The sequence below is a fragment of the Lissotriton helveticus genome, chromosome 2_2 (assembly GCF_964261635.1).
Source record: "Lissotriton helveticus chromosome 2_2, aLisHel1.1, whole genome shotgun sequence".
Classification (NCBI taxonomy): Eukaryota; Metazoa; Chordata; class Amphibia; order Caudata; family Salamandridae; genus Lissotriton; species Lissotriton helveticus.
The window spans coordinates 250,889,072-250,909,254 of NC_136060.1; the positions used below are offsets into that span (position 1 = coordinate 250,889,072).

A 20,183-nucleotide genomic window follows, 5' to 3' on the forward strand; every position below is an offset into this window, starting at 1 on the left:
TTTTAACTTTCGTATAATTTCTAAAATGCTTTATTTAAACTTGTTTTTGTTATTAAAGCATTTTGTAGGGGGGGCCTTGGACGTGAAAGTGGCGCAAGGGGGTTATAAATCTGGAACACAGTATTTTGTTTTACTTTGCTTTCCTTTCTGTCTTGTAGAGGATCCAGGGTAAATATAATGGTTTATGTACAGCTAGTACCTTTCAACTCCACCACCAAACGGCTTTCTGCCTGTTACCATAGTAACAGATCATGGAACAGTTTAGTGAGCACAGAGGTTAGAAGTTCACCACACTATGTTGCTAATAGAAATAGTTACTTAGAGGAGTTTTACATTACCGTTAGTCATAGAAGTCAGTGGAAAATATAATAAAAATAATAGCAGGGGTTCGCTGGGGCACTCACAGTCCTGGGGCTTCACTCGTGTTGGAAGGGGGGTGCAGTAGGCTGTGGAAATTATATCGGGAAAACAACAATGCGGCTTATTGCATCTTTTCTTTAATATAATGTGGAATAATGTATATTTATTAGGCAATGTTCACTTTTGTTACAGATACAATCACTTTGTTACAGGCAATTTATTAATATGTAGGACGGCGTGTTCTGTATGTGTGCGTGATACAAATTTAACATTTAATTGGCTAAGGTGTTCTAACAACAATCTTAATGTTCATTTGGGTGTGAACTATTGGAAGTAGAAGTATTTTCTGTAATTCACTTGTGCTCTCGAGAGTTGCAAGGACATGTAATTGGGTTTCATGTTGTCTGAAGGACTTTCCTGAGCTTTATGTTGGTTGGTTGCGAACTATTGAAAGTAAAAGTGTTGTCAGCCATTCATTTTCACTCTGCGGAGTAGGAGGGACATCTGATTGGCTGACGTGTTTTAAGGAGGACTTTCCTAAGCTTAATGTTTATTGGCTGTAAACTGTTGAAAGTGAAAGTGTTGTTAGCGATTCCTTCCTGTTCGTGGAGTATTAGGGTAACGTGTTCCAAGCGGGACCTTTCGAAGCTTAATGTTTATTGCCTGTGAAGTATTAAAAGTAGAGGTTTTGGCAGTCATTCCCTCCTCTGCGGAAAAACATGGACATTTTATTGGCTAAAGTGATCCGAGCACAAGTTTGCTCCTTATTGGGTGGGAACGGTTCACTGTTGTGAGTGATTTTGTGATGCACTTCCAAAGGAGTATGGGAAAAGAAAGTAGTAGAGGGCAGGTTAGGAACAATATTAACTCTGTACAGTGCTCATAAGGTGGTGGAGAGGGATTATGAGGGATTTTCTTTTTTTATATGTTTCAAGGGTCATTTATATAATTGCCGGGTGGTGTATAAATCAGGGCGGAAAAATGACAGTGTCTTGCGCTGTTTTTTTTATCAAGTTTGCGGGTGACATACTTCTTAGGAGTACTATTTACTTATAATGTGGTGTTTACTTTTCTGATGGGGAGGTGTGGTTGAGCAGCAAAAAATTCAATCTAGGTTTGAAACTGTTTGTATTAAGCAAATACACATAAACTTTCTCCAGAAACTGTCACTGTATATATGAAAGGGGTGAGAGTTAAAAATGGAATTTCATAAAATATCAGTTAAGCGTGGCCACACCTTCCTTTTTTCTGCTACAGTTTGTAAAAGTGTTGCCCCATATTGTTGATAATGTAAGAGGGCATCAGTTACTTTTAGATAAAGTAGAATAGAAGTGCTACAGCAAACTCCCGCCCTACATTATCTGAGGTCAAGAGAACAAGTAAAAAATAGTTAAATACAAGTGACTTCATGTTACATAGAAATGTATGCATTATTATTTTTCAAATTTGTATTCTGTAGAATTCAGGAATGTTCTGTCGTAGTGCTTAGAGGTTGCACACTGTTCTGCTAACAAATCACATACTCACTTAAGAATATACAGGATGGTACTCTTATAATATACATTACTGGTCCTATGTATTCTTTAGGGAGAAGGTGAATAGGATCCGCAAATAAGAATAGAAATTAGAAAATAACAATCAGAAATGTAGGGTTTATTAAATATTTAAAGTAACAAAGTATGCATGATAGCTATATATTTTACTCTGCAATATCGTAAAATATGTTTCTTGAAACAAACTATATACAGATATATGTTACAAATGGCGTTGAAAAATCTCCTATTCCTCTTCTGTGACAATAGGACAATCTATTACAATATAACGATTGATACCATTACAGTAAAAAGAAAAGGAAAATAAAGTTATCTATTTAACAGAACGTCCATAATGAAATACTTCCGAGCGGTAATTATTTACTGAACTTCTTTTCTCCGGGAGGTGAAAAAGTTTGATCTTCGTGGCGACGGGTCATAAACTCCTCTGAGATCATGACTGTGAGAATTATAATATATATATATATATATATTTACACAGTATATGATCATAAGAGGGGAACAGACTAAAAACCAAAAGCTGGTGACGTTGTTATAATATACATATTAACAGTATATGATCTCTAGGGGAAAACACAGTAACAACTGGAATATGGTGACGTTGATTGTAAATGTTTAGGGTTTGCGCCAACAGGTCACCAACACCTCTCAAGCGAAGTACAGCGTCAACATTATAATATAGAAAGTCACAATATATAAGCTGAAAGAAACCAGAAAAGGAGCAATGTTTGTTGTAATCTATCTGTTTCTGAAAACAAGCTGCTGACGTTACAGAGAAAAAGCGAAAAACATACCATAACATTTTTTTCTAGATATAAATGTTTAAATATTGACAAATAGCCACAAATTATAACTAAGTACTATGCCTATGCCATATTGAAACAACTTACAACTCCGGAATATGTTTGTTGACGCAAAAGAAGAGTCCGATGCTAGAAAAGGGAACCTGCATTACAGATTGGCAACTCATAAATAACTCACAAAAACGAAACTAATTGCACAGTAGGTGTGGTTTATATAGCTTTTGGTTCTTTAATAGTCTATGGAAGGAAGATTTGCTCCGCCTATGTAGATGTCACGTTTTACAGTTTACACGTGCTGACTTTTTAACTGTTTGGCTTCTGCACGTGTTGGGAAAAGTTACAAACTGAGCAGCTGTAAAGGTTTCGGTTTCCATAATAATACATATAAGGTCATTATTATCTACATACGTTGGAGAGTGTAAAAAGTGTTACTCAGTAAACTGTGTTTTTTGCATTCTCATGATTAAAAACATCTAAATAGAAGACATAAAAAAATATATAGTTTACAATAGAAGAAAAAACACAGATTAATATTTGTTATTACTATGCTTCTTAATTAAAAAAATGCTAGCATTTGTAAATCGTAAAGCTACCCTCTATGTGTGCTGGCGCTTGGGGCGTTGGGAAGATTAAGCAAGATATTTCTTACAGTGAGATAGTGGTAGGCTAAGATGTCATAGTGTATAAAATGGGACATGGCTTGAGAACAGGTCTCTGCAACGTCCATGTATGGTATTGAATAGAAAGACATGCTTGGCTAGTAGAGACTAGGGACTTACAGGATTAAAAGAGACCAAATTGCTCAACATAAAATACGTCACAGAGTATGTTTTCAAATACTCTTTCATATTTAGAAGGACAGTATAAGTTGATGTGTGTAGCTTTTCTTCTCTATGTAAATGTCCTCATTATATACAATACTTTGTGTTGAAGGGGCGTTCTACAGCTGTTGCTGTGAGTATTTTCGACTTATATAAGCAATGACTAATTTCTAATTATGTTAAAAGGTGACTATTAGATAGGTGTTTAAGGATTGATGTGTGTGAAAACACATAAAGTATTCAAAAACTAGTGTGAGAATTGTACCTAAATACACACAGATTCACAGTGTTATTCTAGACAAGCAACAGTATCCTTTGGATTTTACTAAAACACATTTACTAGTTTGGAAGGGGTAAGGTGAATAGACATATTCTACATTTTTTAGTACTGCATTTTAGTATAAGAGCCTGGATCATTTTCCATAGTCATAAGCAGCGACTGGTTTCGAATTTTACGAAAACTTAAGAACAGGTTATGTTTATAAGCAATTATATTTATATAACCTTATGAAGTACTTAAAATCTACTCATGGAATGTTATTAGACAATGGTATTTACATAATATTTTTTTGGGCCAAAATAGTTTATAAACCTACTTTTGTATTATGTACTAAGAAAACTGTTAAAGTGAAGTGTTTATGTTTTTGTGCAAGGACCTAGAACATAACAGATTTGTTATGGATAAAGAGGAGAATATTACCGAAGACACATTGAAAATGAGCAACAGTTTAATTGAAGTACAAAATCTACCTATACCTGTGATTTTGAAAATGAAAGCAATGATGCTGATTTTTTGGAAGCACTGGATCACGTAGAGTTACTGGAAGCTATAAACTCTGAAATGGCAAACCAGCAGTATGATCTCGAAGAAGTACCAGATGAACTCCTTTTAAAAGCTGTGTTAAAATATGAGATGTCTGAAGAATAATTTTATTGTTTAATAATAATAAAGCATTGAGCACTATGTACAAATCCATTCACAGTACTAAAACTCAAGCGCTTATAGTTTCACTCAGACACTCTCTTTACAGTATTCTATTGATTCAGTCATAAGCCAGTACTTATGCAGCGAAGTAGGCCTTAAGACATGGACCGCTTCAAACCCTTATACAAAATGCATGCAGTCTTGTATCTACCTGCACACTTGTCTTTTATACCTTTAATTCCCCAGTCTGAATCCTTACACTTCTACCAAGCACTCTGTCACTGCTGTTCCACTGTTGTAGTGACCCATTCAGCAGTATGTACTAATCCATTCACTGTGCTAAAACTAAAGCAGTTAAAAAATCAGGCACTCTCCTTGCACAACTGTAATCATTCAGTCAGTACCCAAGTACGCATGCAGCGAAGTACGCCTTAGAGTATGGACTGCTTGAAAACCCTATGCACTATGCATGCAGTCTTACATCTACCTGCACATTTGTCTTTTACACCTTCAATTCCCCAGTCTGTATGCTTACACTTCCAGCAAACACTCTGTTACTGCCCTTGTACTGTTATAGTGACCCATTCAGCAGTATGTACTAATCATTCAGTGCGCTAAAACTCAAGCACTTCACTCAGACACTCTCCTTACGGTAGTGTAATCATTCACTCAGTACCCAAGTACTCATGTAGTGAAGTAGGTCTTAGGACAAGGACTACTTCAAAGCTGTATGCTGTATGCATACAGTCTTCTATCCCATACAGTCTTCTATCCCTTTGCTACCCATCGCCACCGACCCTGTGCCTGACCCTAAAATGGCGGCCAAAGAAGACATCGCCTGACTTCACAGTGAGTTATGACTGTGAAACTCATGAGGGGCATTTAACAGGGGGTCAACGGAACGCCCTATCCCTCTATCCTCAACCACTCCTTCAAAAATGACCAAGGAGGTCCTGCAGACCTAAACTCCTTACCTTCACGCCAGACAGGGTACAATTCTATCAGAATGATCATGGCTGTTAGAGCTTATTAACAAGCAACCTAGAACTGCGTTAGACCAGATCCCTCACGGAGCTGGCTGTTGGTGTGTACGTCTGGGAGGCTTTCTGCATGTCCTCTCCTGATCAGAGCCCCCATCTCACACCATTCTCAAGACGCTAGCCTACAAAAGTCTAACTACCAACTGGAACCGATCACCGCAAACTCCTTAGCAGTACCACACGGGCTTAAGACCCTCTCCATCGGCCTGGAACGTCAACCTCAACACTCTACGGGAACACCTGGGCTCGTCACTCTGGGCCTCCTAAGCTCCTAGCTGCACATCTCAATTCACCAGACTCTCCCCCCTCTCCTATCCTCACCATGGCCCGGGACCAACCTCCCCCTCCTCCGCCAGTAACAGTTGCCCACCTCAAACCTCACAGTCGGAACTCCTACACCATCATCTTCCCCCCCTCCTCTCTACAAAGCTTCGACGCACTTTCAAGCAAAAACTCATCCGCAAACATGAAGAAACCCTAATCACTGACATCTACCACTCGACCTCCGTAGGACCGATGAAGATGGACCTAATATTCCACACAGAAAGACCCGAATATTGGGTCTCCACAATTAGAACGCGGATGTTCATCGCCAAAACCACCTCCACTGCTCACAGCTGCAAACTAACTACGATTCTTCCATTCAGATCAGTTGGCAAGGGCTATACAACCGTGACTATCTTCACCAATGGCACAGTCCTCATACAAGCCAACAATGATAACCTGGAAGCTTTTGACTCCTTATTCCCCTCTCTCAAGTCAGCCCTCCCTTCCCCGCCTCACCTCGCATCTACACCCTCACCGTCCACTCCCTCTACAGACAGAGAAGACCGCGACATGACCCCCCTCGATCCACATACAGCCCGTCAGGCTCCCTCCCCACCCGCCACATCCCACCCCCCACGCCCACTCATCCACAACCTACAGGAAAGCCAACTCTCACCCCCCCTCCACCCTCCCTTACCACCTCTCCCCCCATAGCTACCTCCCACCTCCGAGGACAATCACCCCCCGGTCAACTGGCAGCTCACAGCCAACGAGCCTCCCCTCGAATATCCCCCCCACTCTCCCACCTCCGAGGACAATCACCCCCCGGTCAACTGGCAGCTCACAGCCAACGAGCCTCCCCTCGAATATCCCCCCCACTCTCAAACGTCCCCCGTCTTATCCTCCTCCTGACCCTCCCCCCTTCCCGCCCATGTCCAATATCTCACCCAACCCTCTTCCCACACAACCCCCGCCCTCTACCCCGATCCCTATCTCCCAACCCACTCCCCCGCACTACAACACGCCCGGCCCCACTGCAGTTGCCCACAACCCCCCCATTGATTCCACTACTAAGCGGCTCACAGCCTTGGAAAAACAGGTCGACTCCATCACCCAAGGCCTAATTGAAATACTCCTCAACCTCGGTATAGCCTGTATTCCCCCTAAATTCCCTCCCCGAACGCCTCTCCTCGCCAACGACAACACCACCCAGGGACCCACAGTTCCCCACAATGCACAATATAATCCCTCCAAACATCCCAATACCCCTCCCCAATCGCCCCTCCTCGCCAACGACAGCATCACCCAGGGGCCCACAGGAGCCCTCAACGCTCACCCGATCGATCCCTATCCCAAGAGCCTGGCTTCCAGTCCCAAAAAACCTGAACTCTCCAGAGCCCCATGGACTAGGCCCCCGACCACTACCTCATCTCACATCCCACCTTGCTCTAAACACCTGACCACTAGACCACTCAGATCAGAAGCGCCTATGTCAGACAGAGAAGCAACATTACTAGCCACGTCCTACGACTCTCCCATCTCAGTCTCACCTAAATCTAAAATCCAAGTAATCACTGGTTATCGGAAAGATCAACTCACCCTCAAACGACAAAGATTACCAGTCCTCACCGCCATACCCAGAGAAGCTAAAGACAAACCAACCAGCATGCAGGAGAGAATCACCAACTGCCTCCTAATCAACTGCAGATCGGCCTCATTACATGCAACGGACATAGCTGAAGCCATCCTCACACACGACATAGATGTTGCGTTCCTCACTGAGACCTGGCTAAATAAGTCATCTCCCCCCTGCCTAGACATGCTGGTTCCTCCGGGATTCTCCCTCATCTCCAAAGACAGGATAGAACAACGAGGAGGTGGAGTTGCTATCATCCACAAGGACAGCTGGATCATCACAGAAACCTCCCCCTTTGAATACAACTCATTTGAATGTCTATCCGTTTCCATCAAAGCCAAAGACAATGATTCTCTATTTTGCCATCTACTCTATCACCCCCCGGGCAGAAACAATGAGTTTGGAGACCAACTATCCAACCTGATCGCTCAAGACGCTCTCGGCGATTCCAAAAACCTAATTCTTGGTGACCTAAATCTCCGATGGAATGAAACCCGCAACCCTCTAATTAGATCGCTATCCAACCTCCTCGCAGATAACAACCTCACTCAACATTGCACTGAGGAGACACACTACAAAGGAGCACTGGACGCCATCATTGCACAAAAGAATTCAATCACGATCAACCACATACTCCCCGTTGACTGGTCAGATCATCATATGATCCTATTTCACATTAATCACCCTATCATCCCGTTCAAACCTCCCCAAGACCCACCCAAATGGTCAAGAAACCTCTCTCAAGTCCCCCTAGACATTCTAGAAGGGCAGCTAAGCTCACTTCTCCCAGACAACTCTCCACACCTTTCGACCAACGATCTCATTGACCAGTACAACTCTGAGCTAGTCTCCATTCTCGATAATCTAGCTCCTCCAAAGCTCAAAAGAAGCCGTACCACCCCGTCCAGAACCTGGTTCAATTCGGACCTCAACGCAGAAAGAAGAACATTGAGAGCCAAAGAAAGAAAGTGGAGAAACAACCCAACAACCTTCCTTCGCCTACAACTAAAAACAGCCCGAAAGAAGTATAACAACCATATCAAAAACAAGAAATCCAACTTCTTCCGAGAGGCACTTGCCAACTCCAAAAACAGACCTAAGGAACTCTACAACATAATCAGACACCAAACATCCAAGCCTCTGCCCTCACCCCTGCAGGCGTCCAAAGAACTATGCGACAACTTCGCAAGCTTCTTCAACGAAAAGGTCCTAAAAATCGAACTATCTCTAGACATCAGCACCACAACCATCCCTCAGGCCCTCCCTTCCGGCCCCCCTCCCCTACCTTGGCTAAGCTTTCGCCACGTGCAGGAAACGGAGATAATCTCGCTAATCTCGACCTCCAAACCATCAGCTCACATCTCAGACCCCATTCCCCCCTCACTTGTCAAAAAAATGAAGCTCACCTTAGCACCAATATGGGGCAAAATCATAAACAGCTCCCTACAAAGCGGAGTGGTCCCCGACTGTCTAAAAATGGGACAAGTCACTCCTTTGCTGAAAAAACCCGGCCTTGACTCTGCAGACTTGAACAATTTCAGACCGATATCCAACCTCCCTCTACTCGCCAAAACACTGGAACGCTGCGTGCTCCTGCAACTAACTCATCACCTGGATAACATCAATCTCCTGGACCCCCTCCAATCTGGCTTCAGACAAGGTCGTAGCACAGAAACCGCAATGCTGAACATCATAGACGACATTCACGGTTCTCTTGACGCTGACAAGTGCTGCCTTCTCATACTCCTCGATCTTTCCGTAGCGTTCGACACGGTAGACCATAAGCTCCTCATCAAAACTCTGCAAGTAAGAGCCGGCCTCGGCGAGGTAGTTCTTGACTGGTTTTCTTCCTTTCTCCACAACCGCTCGCAAATAATAAAACTGAAGAACTTCACCTCCGAAACACAGCAAGTCAACAAGGGTGTCCCCCAAGGATCAATACTTTCTCCTCAGCTCTTCAACATCTATATGGAACCGCTCGCCAAACTACTCAGGAATGCCAACATCCTCTTCCACCTCTACGCGGATGACACGCAGATCTACCTGGAAACCTCTTCACCCAACGACATCCATAGACTAAATGCTGTCTTAAAAGATGTTCAAGATTGGCTGACAAAAAACCACCTGAAACTCAATCCCGACAAGACCGAAACCCTTCTCATATCAAACAAAGAAGACAACCCTCAAGTCACGGAGTGGCTGAAGTCGATCGATGCTCTTAAAGGTTCTCTCACGCCAACGGACTCCGTCAAATCTCTGGGTTTCACCCTAGACCCCAAACTCACCTTGACAAACCACATCAAGAACTCGGCAAAAAGTGCTTTCTTCAACCTCAGACTGCTGAACAAAATCAAACCTTTCATTCCTAACAAGGATCTTAAACTAGCTACACAATCTCTAGTCCTATCTAGACTGGACTATGGGAATTCAATCCTTACAGGTATCCCCAAATCACACTTGGCGCCACTAAAAACAACACTACATGCGGCAGCAAGAATGATCACAGGATGCAAAAAATTCGACCACATCTCCCCAGCACTCAAAGAACTTGAATGGCTTCCGGTGGAAATGCGTAGCTCCTTCAGAACGGCCTGCCTAACCCACAAAGCCCTCCACACCGGTAAACCTGAATACCTGGCAACCAAGCTCAAAAAAGCAGGCCAAAGCAGATATTTGAGAAGCTCCAACTCCCTGCTGCTCATCCTTCCAAAAACCAGAAAGAAGAAAACTGCGGACCGCTCCTTCACTGGAAATGCCCCCAAAATATGGAACTCTATCCCTCCACATATCAGAACTCTACCGTCCTATGCGGAATTCAAGAACCAACTCAAATCCTTGTTCCTCATCCGCTCCCTAGGTCCCAGATAACCAGGATCTCCCACTGAACTATGTGTTAGCTATGTATCCTTACACCAAAAGTCCCACTGTTACGCACTTTCCCTCCCCCAATATTGGACTGCCTCTACTTGTTACATGTCTTGTTGTTCACCCTGTCACGCCTGTTACTGTAAAGCGCTCTGCTACCTTCGGGTCTTGTTAGCGCTATAGAAAACTTCTAAATATAATAATACGTGCAAACTTGTCTTTCACATCTTCAATTCCCCACTCTGTATCCTTACACTTTCACCAAACAGTCTGTCACTGCTGTTGCACTATTGTGGTGACCCATCAGGCAGTATGTGCTTATCCATTCATTTGGACTTTTTTAACAGTATTATTTTTAAAGGAAAGAAATGGAAGTGCACAAAGAAAACAGCGTGTGACTGGAACAAAGAAACAAAAAAAAAATAAACGGCGGGAGCAGCGGTGCTCTTGTTTGCGCCTGCAAATCAAATCAATGGACTGTTCGCCATAACATAATGTCTCTTTACAAAATTAGCAAAGAATGATAAGGTCTCCAAAATCGGGATGGATGCGGACTCGATGGTGCTGTGGAAGTGCTGGCTACAGCTGGTGGAGGGTTTTCCCGCAGCCTGTTGCATGCAGCTCTCGCATAATTGCGGGAATGAACAGTCTTCACATGTCTCAACATGCTGGCGGTTCCAAAATAATATTTTTTATTCGGATCACCTCTAGAAAGCATGGTCCCACACACCTTACAGTTGACCTTGGTAGCATTCACTTTCTTTTCTCCTTCTGGAAAGGAAAAAACAAATCCAGATTAATGCCTCCTTCCTCTTCGGGGCTGGGCTTCCTGCACAAATTCTTCATCTGAAGAGTGTTCAGATAAACTTTCATTCTACTATGCAGCCATATTAAAGATGTTTTGGAAAACACAGGAACTTCTCAAAACAGATGGTTCTTCAGTGAAGGTGAAAGAAGAATGATTAAAATGGGTGGGGTCCTTCAACAGTTACAATAGGAAGTATTATTAACTAATCAAATCTCTTGTTTTGAAGTCACGTAGGGTGCGCTTACGATGCGAGTACATTCGACGTACCCTGAACTATGCGTAATTGCTTTTAAAAGTAATATACACGTATTAAAACTAGATTAATACTTTTTTTTATGATAACCTCATATAATGCCTTGGCTTAAAATTTACATTAAATACATAAATATGTCTTTTTAAGCCTTAAAAAAATCGCGGGGTATGCGTAACGTACGCCGTAGAAAAGCACATAAAGTCACGTGGAAGCTCCGATGTGACGCATAACGTCAAAACGTATTCGCAACGTATGGGCTGGTACGCGTACAGTACGATTACAGGTGCAAAGGATAATGTGAGGACGGTACGTGTACTATACCACAAAAAAAATATTTATATATTGAAAAAAAATGTTACGAATAAAAAATATTTTTTTAATTCAGTTTTTTTAATTATTTTACATTAAAAATATGTAATGTATTTAAAAAAATAAAATAGCTAAAAGTAATTATTATGAAAAATTTACTAAATGTACTAAATTTGTATAAAAAAAATAAATATAACAATTAATAGATATAAACATTGGCATTTATAAAACCTATGAAATTCACTGAAAAAACCATAGGTTTTAGCCACGTTATAGTTAGGAATTAGCATTTAAAAAACCTTGCAAATTCACTGAAAAAACCATAGGTTTCACACACATTATAGATAGGAATTTTGCATTTAAAAAACCTTAGAAATTCACTGAAAAAACCATAGATTTCACACATGGTATAGTTAGCTGGACATTTCACTCATACAAAACTGTAGTTTCTATTTTTCAATGTGTGAATCAAAGGTTATATTAGGGTGAGAGGAGATGTGCCGCTCTTTCACAAGGATGATGTCAATCCTTGTTTTCTTTACAGATTTTCTGGTCCTGAGGAGAATCCCAAAACTAAAGGGATTCGGAACGCGTAGACCATTGGTTCTGCCAACTAGTGCTCCTGCTAAAAATCAATTCTGTTAAGTTACACCTAATAATTGTGACTATTTGTGATTGGTTGTACAGTTTGAAAAACATTTTTGTATATGGTGTATATATGAGAAATTAATGGTGTAAATTGAAGGTTTTGGCAGTCCAGGTGCCTCTCAAGAGGGTAATTGAATTTCCCTTGTTGTATCTGCACCCAGTATGTTGAATGTGTTTTGTGTGTGATGAATAGAGCGAGTCTGTGAGTTTGTATGAATGCTTGTTTGATTTTTTCACCAGTCCCGACGTCCACACTCAATTTCATTACATGTGGTTTGGTTTTAAGTGCAAATAATTTTGCTATGATTGAAAAATAGTACATTTGAATAAAAAGCTACTAATGAGCTTTTAGATGCATTGTCTTGTGGTCTATGCATTTTTTGCCGAATAGTTGTGAATAAGGGATCAGTATTGGCATTTTTTCTTGTTATATAGCATCTTTTAGCCCAGCACTGACCATGAAAAGTAGTTCCAAGCATACTTACAAGTAACTTGTATTTCCTTCCATAGGAATCCCATTCCTATAAAAAAAAAAATGAATACATTTAGATTTGCGGGTCAGGCTCTAGTGGATGGGATCCAGGGCCCAAAAAAAAAAAAAAAGAATGGGGGCCACACAATGTAATGTCATTTAAAAAATAAAATATCGAAAAATATATAGTTAAAAAAAAATAGTGAATCAGTATCAAAAAAATAAATATAACAATAAATATATTTAAAATTTGTCATTTACAAAACCTTTAAAATTCACTGAAATGAGATGTCATCCGTGATGCCATCAGTGATGTCACTGACCATGTCATAAATGATGTAATATGTGACATTATCGACTATCCAGCCTTCTTTTGCCCCAATCGATCTCACAGCCTCCCTCCAAAGGTTTTTTCAGAAGTCCGACGCGTTTCGGGGCAGACACGCCCCTTCTTCATGGACATGAACAAAGTGCACATTACACTCACCAATTTGATTTGAATGCAATTTATTCAAAACGGGGCCGTCCTAAGTGGGCGTGGCTCATCATGCTATGCTCCCAGGCATGCTGGAAGCTGTAGTCTCTAATGGTGAGTATCAATTGTTCCTTGAGTAGGTTGTGCACAAATGTCTTTGATTCGGCATCTTGGTTATTTCACCTCCTAGTTGAAGGTAGGGGGGTAGGCTCTGGGACGATAATTATTTTCATGATGTTTCATGCTGTACAAGCAAAGATGAGTATCTTCGCTCCAGTCCTCTTCATGTTGATAGCTTCAAGCATTCGACGAAGCGGAGCCCCTCCCACGGTCAAGGCAGACCGGAGAAATGGGATCATCCTAAACCACGATGTTCGAGCAACGACTCACCCGAACAACGAGGAAAGAACAACGAAGACTGCTCAACATCGACGGACGGAACCACGACGGCCGGAACCATGACTTGACGCCCACGTCACTTGTCAAAGATTTCTTCCGCCTACAATCCCTTTACGCACAATACGATTGGGCTTTGTTGGAGTAAAACGTCAGTCATCTCTGCCCAATCAGAAACATTTGTCTAATGCAAAAGGTTTAGAAAAAAAAATGAAAATGACATCGTTTAGAATGCACGCTGGTTGGCGTAAACAGTTGTAAGAGCATAGAACATGGAATTCTGAGACATTCAAAGGTAGGTCATAACTTAAAATTAAAGTAATTTTCAATAAATAAAATTATTATTTTGGAGTAATATTTAAAAAAAGAGTTAAATAACATTAGTATTTAAAATAACGTATAAAAACTTACACTTCAAGCAAAACGTTAATAACGGAGATTTGGTGGGTGTGGGGGGTTTTCCCCCCACAAATAATGACTAAAAAAAGGATTTTCGTTGTACAGAAAGTCGTACTAAAAAAAGTAGTTGTAATGAAAAGATCGATGTTTAAACTTTCGTGGTTTAGGAGGTCGTGGTTCAGGCAGTCGTGGTTCAAGCAGTAGTGATTAAGTCATACAACCCGGAGAAATATGTGAAAGCAATGCGCCAGGTGCTTCGAGAGGGCTGACCATGAAAACATCGACTATCCAGCCTTCTTTTGCCCCAATCGATCTCACAGCCTCCCTCCAAAGGTTTTTTCAGAAGTCCGGCGCGTTTCGGGGCAGACACGCCCCTTCTTCATGGACATGAACAAAGTGCACAATACACTCACCAATTTGATTTGAGTGCAATTTATTCAAAACGGGGCCGTCCTAAGTGGGCGTGGCTCATCATGCTATGCTCCCAGGCATGCTGGAAGCTGTAGTCTCTAATGGTGAGTATCAATTGTTCCTTGAGTAGGTTGTGCACAAATGTCTTTGATTCGTCATCTTGGTTATTTCACCTCCTAGTTGAAGGTAGGGGGTAGGCTCTGGGACGATAATTATTTTCATGATGTTTCATGCTGTACAAGCAAAGATGAGTATCTTCGCTCCAGTCCTCGTCATGTTGTTAGCTTCAAGCATTCGACGAAGCGGAGCCCCTCCCACGGTCAAGGCAGACCGGAGAAATATGTGAAAGCAATGCGCCAGGCGCTTCGAGAGGGCTCACCATGAAAACATCGACTATCCAGCCTTCTTTTGCCCCAATCGATCTCACAGCCTCCCTCCAAAGGTTGTTTCATAAGTCCGGCACGTTTCAGGGCAGACACGCCCCTTCTTCATGGACATGCACAAAGTGCACATTACACTCACCAATTTGATTTGAATGCAATTTATTCAAAACGGGGCCGTCCTAAGTGGGCGTGGCCCATCATGCTATGCTCCCAGGCATGCTGGAAGCTGTAGTCTCTAATGGTGAGTATCAATTGTTCCTTGAGTAGGTTGTGCACAAATGTCTTTGATTCGTCATCTTGGTTATTTCACCTCCTAGTTGAAGGTAGGGGGGTAGGCTCTGGGACGATAATTATTTTCATGATGTTTCATGCTGTACAAGCAAAGATGAGTATCTTCGCTCCAGTCCTCGTCATGTTGTTAGCTTCAAGCATTCGACGAAGCGGAGCCCCTCCCACGGTCAAGGCAGACCGGAGAAATATGTGAAAGCAATGCGCCAGGCGCTTCGAGAGGGCTCACCATGAAAACATCGACTATCCAGCCTTCTTTTGCCCCAATCGATCTCACAGCCTCCCTCCAAAGGTTTTTTCAGAAGTCCGACGCGTTTCGGGGCAGACACGCCCCTTCTTCATGGACATGAACAAAGTGCACATTACACTCACCAATTGGATTTGAATGCAATTTATTTAAAACGGGGCCGTCCTAAGTGGGCGTGGCTCATCATGCTATGCTCCCAGGCATGCTGGAAGCTGTAGTCTCTAATGGTGAGTATCAATTGTTCCTTGAGTAGGTTGTGCACAAATGTCTTTGATTCGTCATCTTGGTTATTTCACCTCCTAGTTGAAGGTAGGGGGTAGGCTCTGGGACGATAATTATTTTCATGATGTTTCATGCTGTACAAGCAAAGATGAGTATCTTCGCTCCAGTCCTCGTCATGTTGTTAGCTTCAAGCATTCGACGAAGCGGAGCCCCTCCCACGGTCAAGGCAGACCGGAGAAATATGTGAAAGCAATGCGCCAGGCGCTTCGAGAGGGCTCACCATGAAAACATCGACTATCCAGCCTTCTTTTGCCCCAATCGATCTCACAGCCTCCCTCCAAAGGTTGTTTCATAAGTCCGGCACGTTTCAGGGCAGACACGCCCCTTCTTCATGGACATGCACAAAGTGCACATTACACTCACCAATTTGATTTGAATGCAATTTATTCAAAACGGGGCCGTCCTAAGTGGGCGTGGCCCATCATGCTATGCTCCCAGGCATGCTGGAAGCTGTAGTCTCTAATGGTGAGTATCAATTGTTCCTTGAGTAGGTTGTGCACAAATGTCTTTGATTCGTCATCTTGGTTATTTCACCTCCTAGTTGAAGGTAGGGGGGTAGGCTCTGGGACGATAATTATTTTCATGATGTTTCATGCTGTACAAGCAAAGATGAGTATCTTCGCTCCAGTCCTCGTCATGTTGTTAGCTTCAAGCATTCGACGAAGCGGAGCCCCTCCCACGGTCAAGGCAGACCGGAGAAATATGTGAAACCAATGCACCAGGCGCTTCGAGAGGGCTCACCATGAAAACATCGGCTATCCAGCCTTCTTTTGCCCCAATCGATCTCACAGCCTCCCTCCAAAGGTTTTTTCATAAGTCCGGCACGTTTCGGGGCAGACACGCCCCTTCTTCATGGACATGAACAAAGTGCACATTACACTCACCAATTTGATTTGAATGCAATTTATTTAAAACGGGGCCGTCCTAAGTGGGCGTGGCTCATCATGCTATGCTCCCAGGCATGCTGGAAGCTGTAGTCTCTAATGGTGAGTATCAATTGTTCCTTGAGTAGGTTGTGCACAAATGTCTTTGATTCGTCATCTTGGTTATTTCACCTCCTAGTTGAAGGTAGGGGGGTAGGCTCTGGGACGATAATTATTTTCATGATGTTTCATGCTGTACAAGCAAAGATGAGTATCTTCGCTCCAGTCCTCGTCATGTTGTTAGCTTCAAGCATTCGACGAAGCGGAGCCCCTCCCACGGTCAAGGCAGACCGGAGAAATATGTGAAAACAATGCGCCAGGCGCTTCGAGAGGGCTCACCATGAAAACATCGACTATCCAGCCTTCTTTTGCCCCAATCGATCTCACAGCCTCCCTCCAAAGGTTTTTTCAGAAGTCCGACGCGTTTCGGGGCAGACACGCCCCTACTTCATGGACATGAACAAAGTGCACATTACACTCACCAATTTGATTTGAATGCAATTTATTCAAAACGGGGCCGTCCTAAGTGGGCGTGGCTCATCATGCTATGCTCCCAGGCATGCTGGAAGCTGTAGTCTCTAATGGTGAGTATCAATTGTTCCTTGAGTAGGTTGTGAACAAATGTCTTTGATTCGTCATCTTGGTTATTTCACCTCCTAGTTGAAGGTAGGGGGGTAGGCTCTGGGACGATAATTATTTTCATGATGTTTCATGCTGTACAAGCAAAGATGAGTATCTTCGCTCCAGTCTTCGTCATGTTGTTAGCTTCAAGCATTCGACGAAGCGGAGCCCCTCCCACGGTCAAGGCAGACCGGAGAAATATGTGAAAGCAATGCGCCAGGCGTTCGAGAGGGCTCACCATGAAAACATCGACTATCCAGCCTTCTTTTGCCCCAATCGATCTCACAGCCTCCCTCCAAAGGTTTTTTCAGAAGTCCGACGCGTTTCGGGGCAGACACGCCCCTTCTTCATGGACATGAACAAAGTGCACATTACACTCACCAATTTGATTTGAATGCAATTTATTCAAAACGGGGCCGTCCTAAGTGGGCGTGGCTCATCATGCTATGCTCCCAGGCATGCTGGAAGCTGTAGTCTCTAATGGTGAGTATCAATTGTTGCTTGAGTAGGTAATTGTGCACAAATGTCTTTGATTCGTCATCTTGGTTATTTCACCTCCTAGTTGAAGGTAGGGGGGTAGGCTCTGGGACGATAATTATTTTCATGATGTTTCAGGCTGTACAAGCAAAGAAGAGTATCTTCGCTCCAGTCCTCGTCATGTTGTTAGCTTCAAGCATTCGACGAAGCGGAGCCCCTCCCATGGTCAAGGCAGACCGGAGAAAATGTGAAAGCAATGTGCCAGGCGCTTCGAGAGGGCTCACCATGAAAACATCGACTATCCAGCCTTCTTTTGCCCCAATCGATCTCACAGCCTCCCTCCAAAGGTTTTTTTCAAATTGGTAAGTGTAATGTGGACTTTGTTCATGTCCATGAAGAAGGGGCGTGTCTGCCCCGAAACGCGTCGGACTTCTGAAAAAACCTTTGGAGGGAGGCTGTGAGATCGATTGGGGCAAAAGAAGGCTGGATAGTCGATGTTTTCATGGTGAGCCCTCTCGAAGCGCCTGGCGCATTGCTTTCACATATTTCTCCGGTCTGCCTTGACCGTGGGAGGGGCTCCGCTTCGTCGAATGCTTGAAGCTAACAACATGACGAGGACTGGAGCAAAGATACTCATCTTTGCTTGTACAGCATGAAACATCATGAAAATAATTATCGTCCCAGAGCCTACCCCCCTACCTTCAACTAGGAGGTGAAATAACCAAGATGACGAATCAAAGACATTTGTGCACAACCTACTCAAGGAACAATTGATACTCACCATTAGAGACTACAGCTTCCAGCATGCCTGGAAGCATAGCATGATGAGCCACGCCCACTTAGGACGGCCCCGTTTTGAATAAATTGCATTCAAATCAAATTGGTGAGTGTAATGTGCACTTTGTTCATGTCCATGAAGAAGGGGCGTGTCTGCCCCGAAACGCGTCGGACTTCTGAAAAAACCTTTGGAGGGAGGCTGTGAGATCGATTGGGGCAAAAGAAGGTTGTATAGTCGATGTTTTCATGGTGAGCCCTCTTGAAGCGCCTGGCGCATTGCTTTCACATATATATATATATATCTATATATATATATATATATATAGATATATATATATATATATATCTATATATATATATATATATATATTCACTGATATGTAAAAGAAACAATCACAGGCATGCATACATGTAGTTTAATAGAACTTAATTAAATATTTTGTAAGTAATCAATAATAATAAACATTGTATTGAGTGCATTATTGAAATATGCATTTGAATATAATCTGTAATTTTGGGAGAAAGATAATCTGCTTTATATATAGGGTGTTGTGTGTGCAGGGATAATGTTTGACTGCTAGTGGGGGGTGGGGGTTAGTCCACCCGTGACCAAACCCCTTCAGCACAGCCAAAGGCCTTGCACAGTGTGTAGTTTGCTGTCTGCAAGGGTGGCCGCAGGGCCTGGCCCGTGGCCAGGCCCTGCAGCCGACCCTCCCCCACAGGAAGTCAATCCCTTCCCCTCTATACCCATCACCTGATATACACAGCAGATCTATTATCTTTCTCTAAAAATTGAAAATCATTTTACTCAAATGCATATTGATTGATTTTGTTCAGCCGAAGGCCGTGCATGGTGGGGGCTGGCTTTACTTATGGTAATAAAATATAACTACATGTAAAAAAAAAACTAGAAATTAACTGAAAAAAACAGGTTAAAGTAACTTTATAGTTAGGCAAAATGTTCAGTAACAATGTAACGTTTTAGATTCTAAAACTCTTAGCAATCCACCAGTTATAATTATAGTTATCTCAAGTAACTACAACTCATGCCTTAAGGTAACTATAACTTGCACCCTCGCTATGCACTGAAAATGACCTAACATATTACATCACTCATGACATCTTCTAGGATTTTATTGATAATTTCACTATAACATACGCAATGAAATTATTGATGAGAAACCTGTGCATGGCGTGTGCACAATTTATAGTTACCGTAGGGCACGAGTTATAGTTACTTGAGATAACTGTAACTATAACTGGTGAAGTTCTGTGGTTTTTATAGTTTAAAACATTACGTTGTTACTGAACATTTCACCTAACTATAACTTTACTTTAAGATTTGGTTTCTTCAGTGAACAAAAAAACCAAAGATAGATAGGTAGATACATGATAAAGTTTAGTTGTATGATACTGTGTAAGGGACTTCACCGTCTGCATCTAGAATTAACTAACTCACTCCACTGTGTTTTGTTGTTGGAATTTTAACCAACAAACAGCACTGCATTACAGGGACACTTGCCCACAACACTTCATCCGAGCACAATAACGAATAGTACTTCACTGCAAACCACAAACTCAACACAAGGACACTAAATCTACAAAATGAATCATACAAATGTTGCACACAATACTGCATTGGAAAAATAGGATATTAACCTCTACACCACACCTTAGACAGGCTAAACGATCACACTGCATTGTAAGAATATTAGCTCATAACCTCCAGAGTGTACAGAGTCGT

General features: G+C 42.4%; 1 protein-coding gene across 1 annotated transcript in view; it reads left to right on the forward strand.

Moving 5' to 3' along the window:
- SEL1L3 (SEL1L family member 3) overlaps positions 1-20,183 on the forward strand; it is a 684,155-nt gene that overhangs the window by 361,243 nt on the left and 302,729 nt on the right. The window lies entirely within an intron of this gene.